The sequence below is a fragment of the Thermobia domestica genome, chromosome 1 (assembly GCF_964235325.1).
Source record: "Thermobia domestica chromosome 1, izTheDome1.hap1.1, whole genome shotgun sequence".
Classification (NCBI taxonomy): Eukaryota; Metazoa; Arthropoda; class Insecta; order Zygentoma; family Lepismatidae; genus Thermobia; species Thermobia domestica.
The window spans coordinates 336659167-336678875 of NC_137454.1; the positions used below are offsets into that span (position 1 = coordinate 336659167).

The window sequence follows — 19709 nt, forward strand, 5'->3', positions numbered from 1 at the left end:
ACGATGGGACTGAATATAAAAGTTACAAGGGAGCTTGGTTTTTATATTTAAGAACCACTGGTCCGTTTATAAGAACAATATTCCATTAATTATGTCCTATACATTTTGATCAACCCTCGTATGTATATATAACATTATTTAGTTTCCTTTACATGAATACATTTATACTAAATCTTTTATTCCATTAATACTTATTTTTGACAATAAAGTTTCAACACAAATTAATATAATGTAAACAATTTTTGTGTTTAATCAATCATGAATTAAATTATAATCCTTCACATTAATAAGAAAGAATTAAAATCATTGGAAAATTATCGTTGGTTAATGAAAATCAAAGAAAATTAGATTGAATAAAAATAAAAAATTAAACGCAACCTACGTTCGAGCGAACAAAAGGAAGAAAATAAATCTATTTCTACACAAACAGAAGACACCCTTTTATATTTTTTTTCTTAGTCTCCTTCATTCCTATTTATTTGAGCAAGAATGTCAGGCGCGACTAACTTTTTCACTAGACGCATCCATTTTTCTTTTGTATACTGGGTAGGTCTCCAAACCTTCAACTCATCTATATTACAAAGTCCAATTGACGTACCCGTTTTAGCGTTCAACAATTCAAAAACTTTAGGGTTTATTTCCTTAAAACATAAATAAGGACCTGAGAAAATGTCACAAAATTTGTAAATCTTCTTTAACAACACATTACTTTGTGGATGTTGTTTAACAAAAACTAAGTCATTGACCTTGATCCGATATTTTCCTTCTTGCAAAGACTCTACTTGAGAATTACGTTTCAAAAATTTGTTATGTCTTCGGATTTTTACCATATTCACTAAATTGGAAGAATCTACGATTGTTGAATCTTCTAACTTGACATTAAAATCAGCTTTTACTGTATTATCTGTAAAATCAAGACTACTTTCGAGTGACTTAACACGCTCAGAAAACAATACATTGTCTTTTGAATCCATCAAATTTTTGTGTCTTTCGTTCGTTGATCATTTAATTTACCACTTCCTGAACTAACAGAAACATTATTCAATACATTAGGAACATTATTATATTGACAAGCAATATCATCTAATTTTGGAAGCAGTTTCTGAACGATTTCCTGAGGTATGCCAGGTATAGTCAACGTTTGGTTTCTAAAATCGAGCATGACACGCAATTGAGATAATAAATCTAAACCCATAATTAATTTTTCATTCAGTTCCTTTATTACTAGAATAGGGATTGATATTTCAAAACCTTGAATAGCTATTGTCACACGAGTAATTCCAGCTACTCTCTTTTTATGTTTACCGGTAAAATCAACTATAATAAGATTCTCAGCCTTTTGTAACTTAGGATTCGAATAATTACTAGTAATTGCTTTCCATAGCGAATATGATAATAAAGAGGCGTTTGCTCCTGTGTCAAGTAAAGCTTCAGTGCTTAACCCATTGATTTTGACAGGTATTTTAGCTGTACTGTATGATTTTAAAAATACAAAATTTTCTTCAACATCAAAACCATCATTGACAGTATCATCTTTGGACCAACAACGATTTACTACAGGCATAAATTGGTACTGACATCTATTAACTGCTATTTCCGAATAATTATTTACAGATACGTCATGTAAAAGGTCGTTTTCATCATTAACATGAACATGTAAGTTGGAAGATAAATATTCATAAGAATCAATAGCTGACGTGAATTTGACGTTATCGCATAAATTTGAAGATAAATGTTCATGAGAATCTATAGCTGATATGGGTTTAACCCCTACCACATCAGCTGCAATTAGTTTAAATTCATACTCGTGTATGGTTCCAATAAAGTGCATTGTACAGCACAATCATGATTATGTCCCGTATTACTGTTCTGTACAGGAATTGCATCAATATCTGGATTTTGATGCGAAGTGCCATCTCTTAACCCCCGATTACGTCTATCCACGTAGTTTACTGTATTCCTGGAATTTCGCCATGTATTTCGTCTATTTCTGAACTTGTTTTGGGTATATGGTCTTACATAAGGGTTGCCACGACTAATTAGGTTAGGCGGATTCCCTACATAGCTTTGTCTATTTTGCTCGTTCTGATTGCTTGAATTTACTCGGTTTAGATTGTGTTCCGTATCGTTCACACTACGGATATTTAGATTCCGAACAGGTACAAAATGATCTGAATTATTTTTACTTTTACCTATTCCTGATTGTTGATTCAGAGTATGGTATTGAGTTTCATAACATTGAACAAGCATTAATAAATGGTTAAAACTCATACACTGTGTAGAAAATAGGATCTGTTGTAACTTAAACGGTAGCAAATTTCGAATTGATGCTATGATTCTAGATTCCGATTGCAATGGATTTACGACTTTTAATTCGTTGTATGTATTTACAACAAACTCGACAACAGATTTGTGCAAACGAGGATTGAAATGTTGGTTTCTAATCGTGGCATCTCTATTTGCAAGCAAAAAGTCATTTTCGTAATTTGCGATTAGCGCTGCTTTGAATTCCTCATACGTACTAACGTGATCTCGTACTGCTTTAAACCATAAAGAACATGGTGGGAGTAATAAATGAGGGATTAGTTTCATATATTGTGATCTATCTATACACATTATATTGCACTCGTCCTGAAATTTTTCTAGGAAAGAAGTAGCATTCTCATTACATTTACCACTGAACTTACTCATAGCACGTATTTCACTCATCTTGACGCTTAACTTTACCTTCCTTTTATCATTCCGTGTTCTTGTTGAGCGACAATTCCTACCTATGGCGTGATGTGTAGTTGCACCATCTCTTTTCCGCCCATCTGTACTCCTCGGATGAATTTCTTCCAAAATAATGTCCTCATCAGATACGGGTGAAGGTGAAGTCATCTCTTGTGAACAAGGGAATTCTACACGATCATTATCCATGTTGTTGTGGTATGTGTTGTCCTGGATCTGTGGTGTCCTGATTTTCTCTTGTAAGGTAGCTATCAACTGTGTATTCACACGTATCTGGTTGGAGTTATTCATGACCTGAATCTTTTGTTGCTGTACAGAAGATTCTATTACTTCCAAATCCCTTTTTACACCACTGACTTCTTGGATTAGGTGGTTTTGATTATCCTGGCAATCCTCAGATATTCTTTTTAACTTTTCATCAAACTGCGAAGTGATGTCATTCATTGCCTGAATAATAAATTGTTTCGTCTCTTCTGACTTCTGCTCCAATCGCCTGTTAGATTCCTCATATCGTCTGTTGGATTCCTCGGACTTCTGCTCTATCGTCTGCTTTAATTCTTCATATCGTCTGTTGGATTCCTCGGACTTCTGCTCTATCATCTGCTTTAATCCTTCATATTGTCTGTTGGATTCCTGCTTCATGACTTCCATATCGTCTTTTCGGCTTTGTTCTTGCCGCTGTAAGACTAATAAAATTCGGTCTTCTAATGTCATTCCTGGTGCTGCATTTTGTTCACCGTTATCACTATCACTGGTTTCTTTCTGCATTGCCTCACCGTTCATTTTTCGTGTGATTATTCTACCACTTCTAAGTCTTGTCAAGTTCGTAGTCATTAACCTTATTACAAAAGTAAATTCACCCTTACTTTACTTCGGGATATGAATTTGCAAGAATCCCGGGTTTCGGCACCAAAATTTTTACAACGACTCACCAAAGGTAGTCGTCAACCTGGTTCGGCTAATAATATAAGTAGATCTTGAGTGGTAGTATTTGTTTACACATTAAAATATCTTCCGTGATTACATTTACTAGTATTCTCACCTTTTATATTGAAATTACAAAACGATGATACGTTTTGTACAATTTTATTCGTTGATTCTCTTTGAACGAATATGTACATAGACTGTATTGCAATCGTACATGTTTGTTAGGTATCTATCAACAACTACATAGCAACTAATTATACAATAATGTATATATCTTATATATTTTGAAAACATTCTTCTTTTGTTATTTTTAAATTAACATTATATTTGGTATAGTGCTTATGTAGAAGCACTTTCTGCCCGATAAATACAAGTAATTATCAATTTATACAAAGTATCTCGTTGTACTAGTAAGAGAATTTAATCTATTCCGTAAATATACTGATACCACGAGTTATATTATGGTTACGACAGTCGTTGTGTAATAAATGTTCTTGACGCTTCTTGTCTACATCTGTTGTCAGTGTGCGAATTACAAAGGAGTTGAAGGAGAAATCCCTTTTGCTAATACTGGATGTTGTTATAACCAAAGATTTCCTTCTCATTCCCCTTGTAATTTGTACACTGTCCGGTTGGCTTTCCATTCCTAATCTCTGATATAGCTTTCTCAAACTCATTCCAAAGAATATTAAATCCTTTATCATCTTCGCGTACTTCATTTTATACTTCAACATCTAGGTTAGGCGATCTATTCCTATTCCCATACAAGTCCTCAACATATTCTTTCCATCTTCCTAACTCTTCTCTTCTTTTGCTGACTTCCTTCCCATTCTTATTTTCTACTACCATCGTAATACCTTCTTGTTTCCTCTACAGTTCTATTGATATCACCTCCTTGTGCATTTCCAAGTATGTATTTATATACTCTTGCTAATTCTTCTATGTCCTCACATTTAATTTTTAAAACTCTTTCTTTGCTCTGGCTGTTTATCTATATAACTCAGTGTTTAAGTTCCTCTACATCTTTGTACCTTTTTCTGTGTTTGACTGTTTCTATGCCCCTTTTCCCTCATTTTCTGCAACATCTGTTCTGTAATCCTTGGTTTCTTAGCCGTTTTGTGTTCGCGGTAACTTACTACTATTTCTGCAGCCATATTTGAGTACTTTTCTTCGCAATTTTCTAAGAAGAGATTTCTTACTTCCTCATTTTTCAACTTCAACTTCTTTGCTGTTCTACTTCGAGCAGCAAAAGGTTATGATCAGAGAAATTTGTCGGCCTTGGGAAGGGCATTCTCATTCTTCAACCTATTCTGATACCTGCCCTGTAATATAACAAAATTTATATTGCGTCTTCGGCCGTCTCTTCTCTTGTGCTGATTAAACCACGTGTTCCAAATTACTAGTGAATTATGTCTATAGAACTTTACCAGTCCCTCTCCCGTTTCATTTTTTCACCTAAAACATATTTGCCTATGACAGTATTTTTCTGACTTTCTCCTACAACCGCACTGAAATCTGCTACTACACTTACGCATTCAACCCCCTTCTCCCTTTCTATATTTCTTGCATTTTCTTATAATTTTCCGTTACTTCTTCGTATATATGAAGTGGTCGATGTGCATGTTTGTATCACTATTAGATCCTTTCTTTCTTGTTTAATTCTTAACATCATACCTCTGTTTTCAACAAATTGTACTTTCACTACCTTCCCTTTTAAGGGCTTACCAAGAATTATTTTTAGACCATTATGACAGCCCTTTACATTACCTGAGTAAAACAGTCTATATTCATCGCTTTTGAACTCCCAAATTACTTCCCATCTAACTTCACAGACCCCTACAAGTCTAGATTAATTTGTTTCATTTCTTCTTTATGACTTTCAAATTTCTCTCCTTGTAAGATGGTACATGCGTTCCATGGCTCCTAAACTTTTTGCTCTTGCTTCACTTCGTTTCTCTAGCAATCTTCCCCATATTGTTATTCTCTCGTCCAATAGTGCTTCCTAAAACATTTCCTTCCCGGAGATATGAATGGAGGATATTTTACTTCTAGATCTACATTTTATCTGCGAAAGTCCATTGCACATATGTTTTCTTTCTGCTGTCAGCAAACTAAGGGGAAAACAGACTAGTGGTTTCCGGTTGCCTTTCTTCCACCCCGTATTACTGTATTCAGCCGTTAATGTCACTCTAACCCCGCCTGGGACTAATGTCCAAGTTGCTGTAAAAATTGACTACGCTGTATGATTTTCGCCAACTTGACTATTGGAGAACTGTTGCATTCTCCCAGAACACTCTTCGTATGGCTACTCCATTTCGGTAAGCAGGGCCGGTGACTCAATGGTAGAGTGCTTGCCTCTGTTGCATTGGGTCTCTGATTCTATCCCCGGCCAAGTAAGTTTGTGATGGACAACATCGTGTCCATAGCTTTGCTCGGAGTTCCCCCAGTTTCCTCCTACATCATCATTCCACCAATTCTTTCGTTATCATTCATTTGCCTTAATCATAGGTCTCCCTTAGTCTAAAGAACATAAGTGTGGAACGTTAAACTCAAAGGTTTCATTTCATTTTTTCATTTCGGTAGGGGCGCCCCTTCTGGTAGTGGATTACCGCCGACGTAGCTCAAATGTCACTGTAGCACTCAATCCTACGTACCCGACACATAAGTGTCTTCGTTAGCGTTAATTTTGATTTTGTTGTTTAACTAAAATATTGTTCAGAGACAAGACGCATATCAATTAATAGACGACATCGAGCTAAAAAAAAAAAAAGATATATTTGAGAATAAATTCCGATGAGCACTTTTCAAAAAAAATCAAGAGAAACTAAATTTTATGGCGTTGAAAATTACGTGGTTCATTTTCAATTTGATGCAGTTTGTAGTTTTTTTTTATTCTGCTGGAATTGTTTATTTATTTATGTACGGGATATAAAAAATATACAAGGTTAAGTAACAGATTCTATCTATTGCTATTTTGATTTCTAAAAGTGCTTACATAATCCTAACAGTGATACACAGAATTCAATCAGTGACACACAGATAATGCATATTTGTAAGATTATTCTTGTTTTGATTTCTAAGAATGATTCACATGTTCCTTACACTAATACACAGAATTCTATCAGTGATACACATAATACGTACTAGTAAGGTTATTGTTGTTTTGATTTCTAAGAATGACTCACATATTCCTAACACTAATAGACAGAATTCTATCAGTGACACACATAACACATACTTGTAAGATTATTGTTGTTTTGATTTCTAAGAGTGACTTATATACTCTTAACAGTGATGGGCCGCTTTGGCTCAGTAGTAGAGCGTTCACTTCTGGTGCGTGGGGTCCCTGGTTCAGTCCCAGCTCGGGACAAGTGAATTTTGTGGTGGACAAACACCATGTGCGTAGGCAATCTTGGGATTCTCCCACTTCCTCTCACTTTATTGATTCCACCATTGCATCATTTCTCATCATCACTGTCTGCCTTTTCCTAGCCGGTATACCGTGGGACGTAAAACTGACAGATTTCATTTCACTTTCCCAACATTGATACACGGAATTCAGTAATGTATGCAGGGTGTTAACGAACTATACCAACAAACTGTAAGAGGTGATTCCTCACATCAAAACAAGAGAAAACATTCATATTTAGCTATGGCAGAAAGTATATAGTTTCAGAAATAGGGCTGTCAAAAATCGCGAAAAAGCTAAATTTCAATAGACTCTATTTCAAATTCCAGAAACTGTGGATGATGGTTCTTATCAATGCAAAGGAAGAAACGCATATACAATCCAATAGTGCATATTTCATCAATTGTCAATAGGTGTAGAGGGTATTCCCTACAGGATGTAATTCTCAGATATGTTTTCAATAGAGTTTTCAGATATTCCCTGATTTCAAGAAGGGTCCAAAGTAGGCAGAAGGTAAACCTTGAAAACAATGAACATCTAATGCTTCGGAGGGAAGGCGGAAGTGTTAGGAACAGGCAGCTCCATGTTTCTTTGTGTTCGGAATAACGTGTGTTGATATGTATTTCGTCACGGTATATTTCACGTTTTCTTCACTTATAAGCGTGAAAGAAAACATCGTAACTTGTGTTTTCCCGAGTACGAGACACCATGCTGCTGATGGTCCTTAACACTTCCGACATCGCGCTAAAGGATTCATATTCATTGCTATCAAGACTTATCGTTTGCCTTCTTTGGACCAACAATAAAGTCAAAGCATATCTCAAAATTCGGTTGATGGCATGTCTGGAAATTTTACCATACTGGGAATAATCTGTACACCCATTGAACATTAATGAAATATGCATGTTTTGATTGCGCATGCGTGACTTCCTTTACGCAGATAAGGATCACCATCCATAGTCTCTCGAATTCGAAATAGGCCTCTCGAAATTTGGCTTTTTCGCGATTTCGGACAGCCCTAGCTCTGAAACTGCACTTTTCGCCATAGGTCCACATGATTCTTTACTCTTATTTTGATGTGAGGAATCAGCTCTTAAAGTTTGTCGGTATAGTTCATTAACACCCTGTACATATATATATATAATACGTATTTATATTATTGTTTTGATTTCTAAGAATGACTCACATATTCGTAATAGTGATACACAGAATTCTGTAACTGACATACATACTACGTACTTGTAAGATTAGAGATAAGTGCTGGGTAATTGTGATTTTATCACTTGATATTCACTCGATTTTATTACTTGATATGCTAATTAATATTCTTTCAGTATAAGGAATAAGGAACTTGATATTCCGTTCATAGAAGCAGATCACTGTCTCAAGAATCTAAGACAATTTTAAGTTAACGTAGAGGAATTTATAGTAAAAGCGCATTTCTGGTAATAATATCAATAATAAAACGAACTATGGCAGTTTCTTGGTTCGCATTTCAACAACTTTATATGGTTCTATATATATAAATATCTATAGATACATATATAGATATAGATTATCGTATTTTTGTAATGAAGAGCTCATAGAATGAATGTTTGTTATAGATTGCTTTGTGCAACAGCAGTCAGAAAGAACCCAAAATAGTCCATCAATGTTGTATATTGAACATATCATTGTGTATATGAAGGTAATAAAGCGAGAATTTATGTTGTGATAACGTGCATTTTACGTTATTGTTGGTCTAACCTACTTTTCCAGATCCCATTGCAGCAGATATTTTTTTTTCATCTTTAAATATAGCTTCAGTGGATGAGAAAAGAAGCAGAAAAGTAAAACATGAACATATCGTTACGTGCATAGAGGACAGTATAGAATATATCATATCCGTTATTGAGGAAGAAATTGATATATATAAATGCATGGTCTGATCAATGATGGAAGATCGGGTACACTTGCTTCAAAGATGTATTCAAGTGGATTGAAAAGATTCCATAACAATTAAAAATGTGTAAAAAGACTTCCTGCATTCCCTTTTTGTTTTGGCTAGTGACTACTTTCTGTATAGGATTATGATTCACTTTTGCAATTATGATTCACTGGGGCTCGCGCGAGTTCGAGCTCACAAGTCTCAAAGAAAATTGCTCTCACTGATTTTCAGTGAGACTCGCGCTAGCTCAGATTCACTGAGACTGGTTCAAATTCTTTGAAGCTTAGATTTCCAATTCTTTGATTGCTCACCCTAGCTCGATCTGTGGCCATTCATTTCATTGGATTCGCGCTAAGATCTCGGGCTCACAACCTTAATGGAGCTCGCACTCATGCTCTCGGTCTATATCCTAATCCTAACTAGATATAAAACTATATGAACTCACTCACTGACATAAAATAACAGGTACTTCCGGTTGACATAGAAAGTTGCTTTACGGGACTAACCGACAGGAAAATTGCCACAAGTGAATATTTTTATTTCTTAGTTGAGAGGTGATTAATCAATGTCAGTGAAAATTGAATTATAGATGGAATGAAAAGAGTGTGAGAACACAAAATGAGTCCAAAAAATCTCATGGATACGACGCTGTCCACCAAATTCGTGTTACTATTCGGTTCAAAATCTCTTGTCGTCGCGAATTCTGTCGAGGAATTTGAAGCTTAAAATATATAAAACGGTAATCATGCCTGTTGTTTTGTATGACTGCGAAACATGGTCACTTACTCTGAGGGAAGAACATAGACTGAAAGTATTTGAGAACAAGATCCTGAGACGAATATTCGGACCCAAGAAGAACGGGAATGGGGAATGGTGGAAACTTCATAACGAGGAACTACATAATTTATATGGTTTACCCAACATTGTTAGGGTCGTTAAGTCTAGGAGGCTTAGGTGGGCGGGTCATGTAGCTAGAATGGAAGAAAGTAGAAACGCTTTCAAAGTCTTCACAGGAAGACCAATCGGAAAACGACCATTAGGAAGACCTCGGCGCAGATGGGAGGACAATATTAAGATGGATCTCGCAGAGATTGGAATACAAAGTAGAAACTGGATGCAGTTAGCTCAGGATAGAAGTCAGTAGAGAGCTTTTGTGAACGCGGCATTGAACCTCCGAGTTCCATAGGCCATAGAGTTAGTTAGTTAGTTAGTTTAATTGATCTAATAGGGGATGAAGAAATTCCCTTATACTATTTAAATAGCCCGTTTTTGACTTAGAATGTCATGTATTAGGTTTTTAAAATTGGAATAAAAACTTCAAATTCGGTATGCTTGTACGTTTTCCATAGAAATATTTTACAAGATCATTAAAAAGAAAAATTCCAACTTTATTGTGTCTTTATGCGGAACTGAAAAACTTATCCATGTTATTTATATTGTACATCTTCTATACCCCAAAATTATTCGCTACTTCCTGTTAGGCTACAGTGATGAAATTTAGCATGATTGTAGCTTTTCGAGACTAACGTACAGAAAAACTGCCGAAAGTTAATATTTTTAAGTTTTAGGGGGTCTAAAGAGGGATAAAGAAATTCCCCATGTTTGGATACTCATATTTTAGGTACTTGGAATAAAATTTTGAAATTTGGTATACGTACGTTTTCGTTAGCATTACCTAAGTAAAATTTCCAAATTTAGAATGCTTTCGTGAGGAACTGAAAAATTTTTCCAGTGTTGTTTATATGGGACATCTTCTACACCCTAAAATGTTTAAGCACTTCCTGTAGGACTACAATGGTGATAAATTGGCATAACTGTATCCTTGCAAGAGTAACCCACCACAGGAAATTTGCCAGAACTGAATAATTTTAGTTTTAGGGGGTCTGAAAGGGAAATGAGATCTCCATTTCATTTAAATGGGCGTTTTCTGGGGATACAAAATTTTATCTTTCAAGTAGTTGAAATACGAAAAAAAAAAACTTGAAATTCGGTAGAATTGTGGGATTAAGAGGTGCGGAGCAAACGCAGGGGTCTGGGGGCGGAGCTAGCCAAAGGCTAGTCAACTTATAGCGCTCATGTTCGCATTTGCTTGTGTCCAATCCTAAAGCTTGTGAGAATGGCTCGCGAGTTCGGACATCTCTACAAGTGGCATTTTGTTTTTAAATTCTACGTCTCTCAATTATGTCTTGTAAATTACAGAGAGGCCATTAATCAATGTCAATGAAAATTGTATAAGAACACAGAATGATTCCGGAAAATCTCACGGATACGACGTTCTCTACCAAATTTCATACAGGCTGGAACCTGATTGATATGATAAGTTGTGGACTGAGAATATTTAGCATTAAACAATACATGCTCGTTTAAAGAAAAGAAAATAGACATGACAATAACGTGTAGTTGATCTAAGTTTATGTTTCCAGATGAGATGTTGATTCGAACTATTTGTAAAATACAGAGTGTAACGTTAATGCATGGCCAAAACTGACGAGGTGATTCCGGACATCCAAATAAGTAAAAATGTTCCTATAAACATGGGTCCGATGTTATTTCGTTTCCGAGATACAAGGTGTTCAAATGTCGAGTGCCTCCAATGGCTCACTATGGAAAAGTGAATGGAAATGTTCAATATTACAATCAATGTCATTACAGGAATAATACTACATTTACACTAAGATAGAGAATGAAAGTAATCAACATTTGAGGTTATTGGGTTGTCAGTGTTGTCAACCTGACAAATACACTCTGGCTTTTATACGAAGTGGGCAACATTCTCACCCAATAACATTTCTTTGTAGATTTTAACACTTAATTACTTTGTGGCTTCATACGTAAGTTATTCTCATGTGCATTCATTTGTAACGACACAATAACACGTGATAGATGACATTAATGCAACAGTTGTGGTCCATGAACCGTTGTTTCCTATTGTGTGCCGTTAATTGACTTTGCACTTAAACGCCTTGTCTTTCGAAAACAAAGCGGAATCGGACACATATTTATGAAACTTTTGACGTTAACAATCATATGCTAACGTCTAGTGCTATTTGAAAACATAACACTTTGTACCAGGTTGGCAACACTGACAACCCAATAACCTCAAATGTTGATTAGTTTCACTCTCTATGTTAGTGTAAATGTATCTGCATAGGTATAATTCCACTTGATTGAATTATTCCTGTAATATTGAACATTTCCATTCACCTTCCCATAATGAGCCGTTAGAGGGACTCGACATTTGAACACCCTGTATCTCGGAAACGAAGCGACATCGGACCCATGTTATAGGAACATATTTTACTTATTTGGATGTCCGCAATCACCTCGTCACTTTTGGCCATGCATTAACATTATACCCTGTACATTTATAATGGTTATGTGAAATCATCGCAGAAGATATTTTAAAAGGAAAATAAATAAAGCAGTGTCATATTAATAAATTTGTGTAATTGAGGTTGACAGAGTTTCTATACTATGTTGATAAGTTGACAGCGCATATGATTGCTGAACAATTGAGAACAGAGAACGTAGTTATGCATCGCAACAGTATAACCATAATATCAGATTTTTCGTTCCGTATCAGGCATGAATACAGATAGATAATTCTAGTTTATATGTAGTCTACCAGTTATCGGTTTATCAGGATCGATCCAGGGACACAGGCACCAGAGCTTGAGTGAGGCGCAGTGATAGAGCGCTTACTTCAGGTGCGTGGGGACCATAGTTCCATCCCCTTCAAGTAAATTTGTGGTGAACAATGTCGTGTCTGTGGGTTTTCTCGGAGTACTTCCGTTTCTTCCCGCATTCTCATTCCACCAATTGTTCCAACATCATTCACTTGCCTTAATCGTCCGTCTCCCTTAGCCTAAAAAGCATAATCGTTACACGTTAAACTGAAAGATTTCCTCCAAAGCTTGACCGCTTTGCGTAAACCACCATGTATTCTTTCTATATTGTGAAAATGATTCATTAGATTAATTAATGCATTTAGATATTACATGTACACGCACATTATTATTTTATTTATATAATTTACCTATAAACATTGGGCTTTATGCGAAACCGCTTAATGTACTTTGTTCTAAAATAAAATGTTAACCAAAGAAAGTACAATGGTTTCTATTTGGTATCTTTCGATCCACTCGGAGATAAGATATAAGGTTTGAACTAAGTTTGAAGTTATATAAACCTTATTAAACAAATACAAATCATTCCATTTTTAAAGTTTTTCTTAAATTTAAAAGCCCACTTTTTAAGGGTTAAGATTTATTAGCTCAACTTTAGACGTAAGTAAAATGACATTTTAGAACTAAACATTAATAGCATTATTAATAAAAAAAAAAAGTTGACAAGGTACTACGGACAATTATTGAAAGTACTGTATCGGTATTTGCCTGGAGACGTCGAGAGAAATCCTGAAAAAAAAAAACAATGTTGTCACGACATAAGAGTCTGTAATTTCTCCGATTGCTAATTTTAGATGCTAACCACTCACCTACATTAGCTCAGAAAATGTCTTTGCTTTGTCAAAATTAATAGCTTGTTTTGTCTCATTTTAGTGCCTCCTCTCAGCAGCGAGGCTTGGAAAGGCTTACCTACAGTTTATCATGGAATCCCAAACACATGAGATCTTGTGGAAAGCTGAACTCATCTTTCATATTATCAGTGGGAAAGTCACCTATTTAGGCATAAGGTAGCCATGGTGCTAAGGCACAAGTGGTATACAGGCCCATATCTACGGGGGTCAGGGGGCCGGGCTCCCTAAATTTTTACTGCCAACCTAAAATTTTCACGGTAAGCTTCTAAATGAACTATAATATGGTTGGATCGCCCCCTAACTTGTATTCCCCCCCTCCCATATTTTTGGGCTGGATACAGGCCTGACATTTTCATTTAATTCACTACATATGGCGGAAGCTCATGTGGTTCGGATTCCATGTTAAGCTGTAGGTCAACATCTCAAATAGCCTCGTTGCTGAACGAGACGCTAAACTAAAAAACAAATCAAACAACTTCATGTTTTAAAATGAAATCTTTAATTCAATTTCCCACAGTTATCCCCTTTAGGTTCAAGAAGAAGGTTGAATAATGCAATTGAATCATTATTATAAAAACAAATGTGGAATAAGAATGTCGGAGAAAACGGGAGAACCGCGAAGAAAACTCCCGAACATGACCTTATCTCCCCAGACTCATAACAGGGATCGGATCAAGGACCCTTCTCACCAGAGGTTCTACTACCAAGCCACCGTGTCCCAAACACTATGTATCTTGTTAGTAGATTTTTTTTTCTCTCTGTTTATTGTGTAGACCTCTTAATATAGTATTCATATGAAATATTTACATAAGGAACACCCAGATAGATGTTTGAAGGACAGATCAAAAGTTTGATTTCTTTGTGTTTTTAGCGTGTGAAAGTAAAAAGAAGAAAAAAAAGTGAGAAGACCACTTTGGTTGTGCAAGTAGGCAACAAGAAGATGATACGAATCGATTGGCCTTGTGCCATCACATCTCACCTCTATACTCATCCACTCCCTCTTCTTTTTTTCTTTTTTTTCTTTTTTTTAATGCAGATGCCTCGCGACGTGTTGATCCAGCGGTATAATGTAGCATATCAATCCATCTTGTGTTTGACCTGTTGCCGCTGCCAGGAAAGGTAACAATCAAAGATGAACTCGTTCTTGACATGTTGCCTCCTCCATCTCTTTAACCTTGTTCTGCTTTGGAAATCCAGACACTCACAAAACTAGGATTTCGTAATCTCTGCCGTCAACATCGAAGACAGATGAAATGGCAACAAATCATCTCGAACAAAAGGGGAGGCTCTTATCGATCCATGTCACGAAATGGATAAATCCCACTCCATCTCAATAGATGTTCGTAGTCTCAATATTTTCCTTCTTCATCAGGAGAAATTGATACAGATGTTCAAAAGACAATAAACAAATGGAAATCCTTTGCATGCATGTATATGTGTTCTTTTTTAGATTTTTACTTTTGCCTGCAAAATGCGAAACAAATTTTTAAACATTAACATCTTGATGAAAGAATATAATGATTTCTGGTTTATATATATATTCTTTCATCATAGTTTAAATTCAAGGAAAAGATGTTACCAGAGACGCAAGCATAATTTTTTTTCCAAGGAGAAGCAAAATACAATTCCAAGGGGGGCAAATGATCAGTTTCAAAAAAAGCAAAAGACTAATACACAAGAACAGACATGAATATATAGACATTTTGATGCGCGCGTGTACATCAAGGGCGCATCCACGAAATGTCCACCGGGTCGGGATCCCCCGAATACTTCCTCACTCAATATATATTTGTACACATTTTCAATAAAACTGTACTCGTTTAACAGGAAAATGATTGACGTAGCATGAAAATTTGATCTTACACATTTCATCTGTGCTCTTTCTCTTATAAAATCGATCTACTTCTAAACCCATGTTACCTACCGACGGTGTATAATCTATGTAGTCAATAGAGGTTTAAAATAGAATGTTTAAATATTTATTTGTTATGTATTCCGCATGCTTTCTATTTTCTACCACTTGATATACATGCACTAGACTGACATAAAGTTAGAATTTGCTATATTAATCCTGAAGTCTTAAAACTACTAGCATTAGTAAATAGAAAACCCTACTATTTATGTTCGTGAGATATGCTATTTTCTCTCTAGAAAATAAGATAAGCATATTTAATCAAAGAATAAAAATCTTTGGCATGAATGAAATATAGCTAATTGCTATTATCCCCCTCCCAAAAAAAACAAGCTCATGCTATCTAGCGTTTGGGATGCTAGGGGCATTATCCTGATCGATTCCTTGGAAATTGGAAAAACTATCAATTCTGAATACTACTGCACGTTTCTGCAACTTTTACGTGAGGAAACCAAAATTAAAAGGCGAGAATGCTGCAAAGAAAGGTGGCATTTTACCAGTACAATACGTGTATGTTCACACGTCCCTTGCTTCTGTAGCAGAAATTCATTCCTGTGGGTTCGAAGTGTTTCCGTACCCATCCTACTCGCCTGATCTGGCCCGCTTGGACTTTCACTTGTTTTAGAAATCTAAAAAAGTGTCTGGAGAGTCAGTGATTTTCTTCGGATGCAGAGGTGAAAAGTACTGTACTAGGTTATTTTCCAAGACTCAAGGAATCATTTTTTAAAAGTGGTACAGAAACATTGCCGGTGAAGTGCCGTAAATCTAAGTCGAAGGTGATTACGTGAAAAAAATAAAACCTAACTTATCCAAATATTCTCTAATTTTGTAAGTCAGGCCACGAACTTCCCAATCCACTCTCGTAAAATCACATCGTAGCTGAAATTATAACACTTATATTATCAAACGTACGTTTGTCTCTATTTGCCCTCCCTTCTGATCTAGTGCGCTGGCATTTGATGCACATGCTCCTGAGTTTGAATCTCAGTGAGGAAGTATTGAACGCATTACACTGATTCAGATTTCACCTAAAACTATAGGTACACGTCTCATATAGGCTTCGACAAAATTGGCAAAAATAGAATTTTTATGGCTGATACATAAGAGATACGAAGCCGTAGGCCGAGCAAACACGTGGGTCTGGGAGTCCCCAGCTAGCCAAAGGCTAGTTGGTGTTTAGGCTTTTTAGTTCTTTGGAAAAGGCAGGCTACTCTAAGTTGTCGAAAGCTCTGCTCAAGTCGGCATATATTACAATTTGTTCTATTAGATATATTAGCTTTTTAATAGCATTTTTAATAGCTTTTCGTGCACTCTGAAAACAAATTGTAATCTTTATTGTTCCCCTTTTTCGTAATGTGATTTACTAAAATGCTTCTCTGGTTTATTCTTTCTACTATTATCATTCGAATAACTTACCTATTTTATGTCTAACAGATATATAAGTCTGTATAGTTTTAAGCAATCGTTCTTTTCATTGGCAGATTTGTTAAAAATTATTAAATCTGAATATTTCCATCTTTTGGGGGTTGTCTTTTGCTAAAACACAAATTGAGTGGCCTCGAGAGATATGGCGCTCATTTGTCTGCACTTTTTTTGTAGATTTCTGCTTTTATACAATCCGAATCTTAAGCTTTTTGTATTTTAAGCTTTTATATAATAAAATATCTCTCTTGATTTGTTACTAGCTTTTTCCATCTGTCATAAAAGTCACCATCATCGTTATCTTCCTGAGGCAATTACGTGCTCATCATTTATTTCACAGTCTGTTCCCAATTCTGAGTATATTCTACATTTGTTTTTTTTTAAATGTTGAAATATTTTTTTTTATTTTTTACTTTGTGGCTTATTTCTTTATAGGATTCTCCCTAAAAATCAATTTAAGTTTTCCTCAACATAGGATTGCCAACTCTTCTTCTTTTAGCTATATTATTTTATTTTGATAAGTTTGCTTTAAGCTTCCATATTTATTTAATCTTCTTTCTTTAAGGTTGTTTATTTGTAGTGTTCTGGCATAATATCTTTGTTTTTCTCTTTTAATTTTGCAATTCGTTGGTTCATATAGTATTGTTTTATTTTTATAATTGTGTTTGTTGTTTCTGTTGACCTTTGTGTTGCTTCCTTAATCGTCCCTTCTGTTTTCTGTTTACCTTGGTTACATTCTTCTTGAATTTAGCGTAGTTTTATTGTATTCCAAAACATATTTTAGTTTCTTTTTAGGGATTATATAAGAGCTTTCCTCCTTTTTTGTTTATTTCTTCATTTTTATATTACCGAGCATTATTACGTTGTAGTCACCAACTGTAGCTGCATGTAAGACTTTTCAATTTTTTATTAGATTGCTCAACTTTGTTGAGGATAATGTATAATCAGTTTGATTCTACCTCTTTCCTGTTTCTACATGTGGGTGTTCTCTTTCTCGTTTGCTTTAATTAATTATTACTGATAATTAGATCTTCCAATTTTTTCTTCTTTTATCAATTCTGCCACTGTGTCACAGTATAGATTTAGTGTTGAAGTTAATTCAAAGTAGAATATTATCTTCATAAATGTTTGGCAGAAGTCATTTCAGTTGTTGAAAAAATTTAATATCCAAACTAAATAGGTAGTAAATTTTATTAGTTTAACATCTTCTAAAGCGATTCTAAGTTCTGAACACACTGTCCAATTATCCATAAAATGCATTATGCTAAATGCTTTTATACTTTGATTCTGCTTATGTTTATTTCTGCCTGTGGTTTTTCACCTGTATGGGGTAAATATAGGTTCCATCCTGTGTACCTTTTCCCTATATTTGTCTCCGATGTTCCCATATTCATATTTTTTGTTTGTTTCTGTGCATGGTTCCTGTAAAATAGTTGCATTTTTTTTTATTTTAAGCATAGGACCCATACTTTAGGTTTGTTCTTGTTTATACAATTAGCTTTGCTATGCCTATTCTTGCTGCAATATGAACATACTTTGTCCTATTCTTTGCGATATTTACTCATGTGCGTGTATTCACCACAGGCCAAACACTTAGGAACCGTTATAAAACCATTTCTTTTGTGTCTTATGCATAAAGTTGACTCTACCATTTTGCAGAACTATTTTCTTATATTTGGAGAGACTTTTATCACGAGACAGAGTCTTAACTTGATTTTGGTACAGTTCGGAATGTCAGTTTCATTCATTCAGTACTTCTAGTGTTTTTTCTTCCTCAAAGTTTAGTTCTGGAAGTATTTCAATTATTTTTTCATTTTTAAAATTTGCTTAACATTGTATATTATTAATAATGATTTATTCTTTTCAGCTTTTTCCATTCCACCACTTCAATTTCTTGGAGTTTCCTGTTGTTAGCCATGTTTCTCATATCTTCTTCTCTAGCACTCTCAACAATTACGATGGTTTTCAGGTTCCTTGAATGATGTAATCTTCTCTTTTCTCTTTTGCCGGGTTTATTATTGAACAGGATTTTTGCCTAGCGGTTAGCGAATATGTCTTTGGTACACATGGTCTCGGGTTAGATTTCCGGTGGGAGAGTACAAAAATTTAATTCCACATTCATTTCCTCATCATTAATTATCCGTCTCCTTTAGTTTAAGGGAAATAAATGTGAGACGTTAAACTAAAAATCAATTTCATTACAATAATAATTAATAAATTACAGGTTACAGTATTCTGTTGGTATGAGTGATTATGAATTAGACTCTCGATGTCACACTACTGTTGCTTTCAAGTAACGAAATGAGAGACAGGAGTATTGTGACTGAAAAAATTCGAATTTACTTCTTTCATAGCCCTATACCCCACAAAAATTATTCTTCCATGCCTGTCTCTTCGTTCCTTTGTCCTGATGCATGTAAATATATAAACGGATAGAGCTGATATACTTCTACATATGAGGGAAAAAATCTTATATTAATATTTTTATTATATACTCCATGCAGGAAAAGGATCAATTCTTTCCCTACCTCTAAAAATAAAAGTAAATTTTTTGTAAAGTGAAAAAGTCGTATATGGAAATGTATGTAACAATTTTGTTTAAAGTTCATAAGTTAATATTTAATTAACAACATTGTATGTAGTTTCTCATTAGTCGTTTCTGTGATAAAACGGGATGGATAACTTTCTGATTTTCTTTTTCAGTCAATTTTCAAAAACGACTCAAGGGATTTTGTTCTAACTTCAGAAATAAATATTTCAGGAACAACAGTATGACATAACATAAAACCATTTCTCTTGAAACTATCCTTATCTGTAATTTCCGAAAAAGTCGACTATTTTCTTA

At 35.0% G+C, this 19709-nt stretch overlaps 1 protein-coding gene across 4 annotated transcripts in view; it reads left to right on the top strand.

The window, feature by feature from the left end:
• Positions 1 to 19709, top strand: part of KaiR1D (Kainate-type ionotropic glutamate receptor subunit 1D) — a 700763-nt gene that overhangs the window by 144505 nt on the left and 536549 nt on the right. The gene's annotated exons all lie outside the window — the stretch shown is intronic.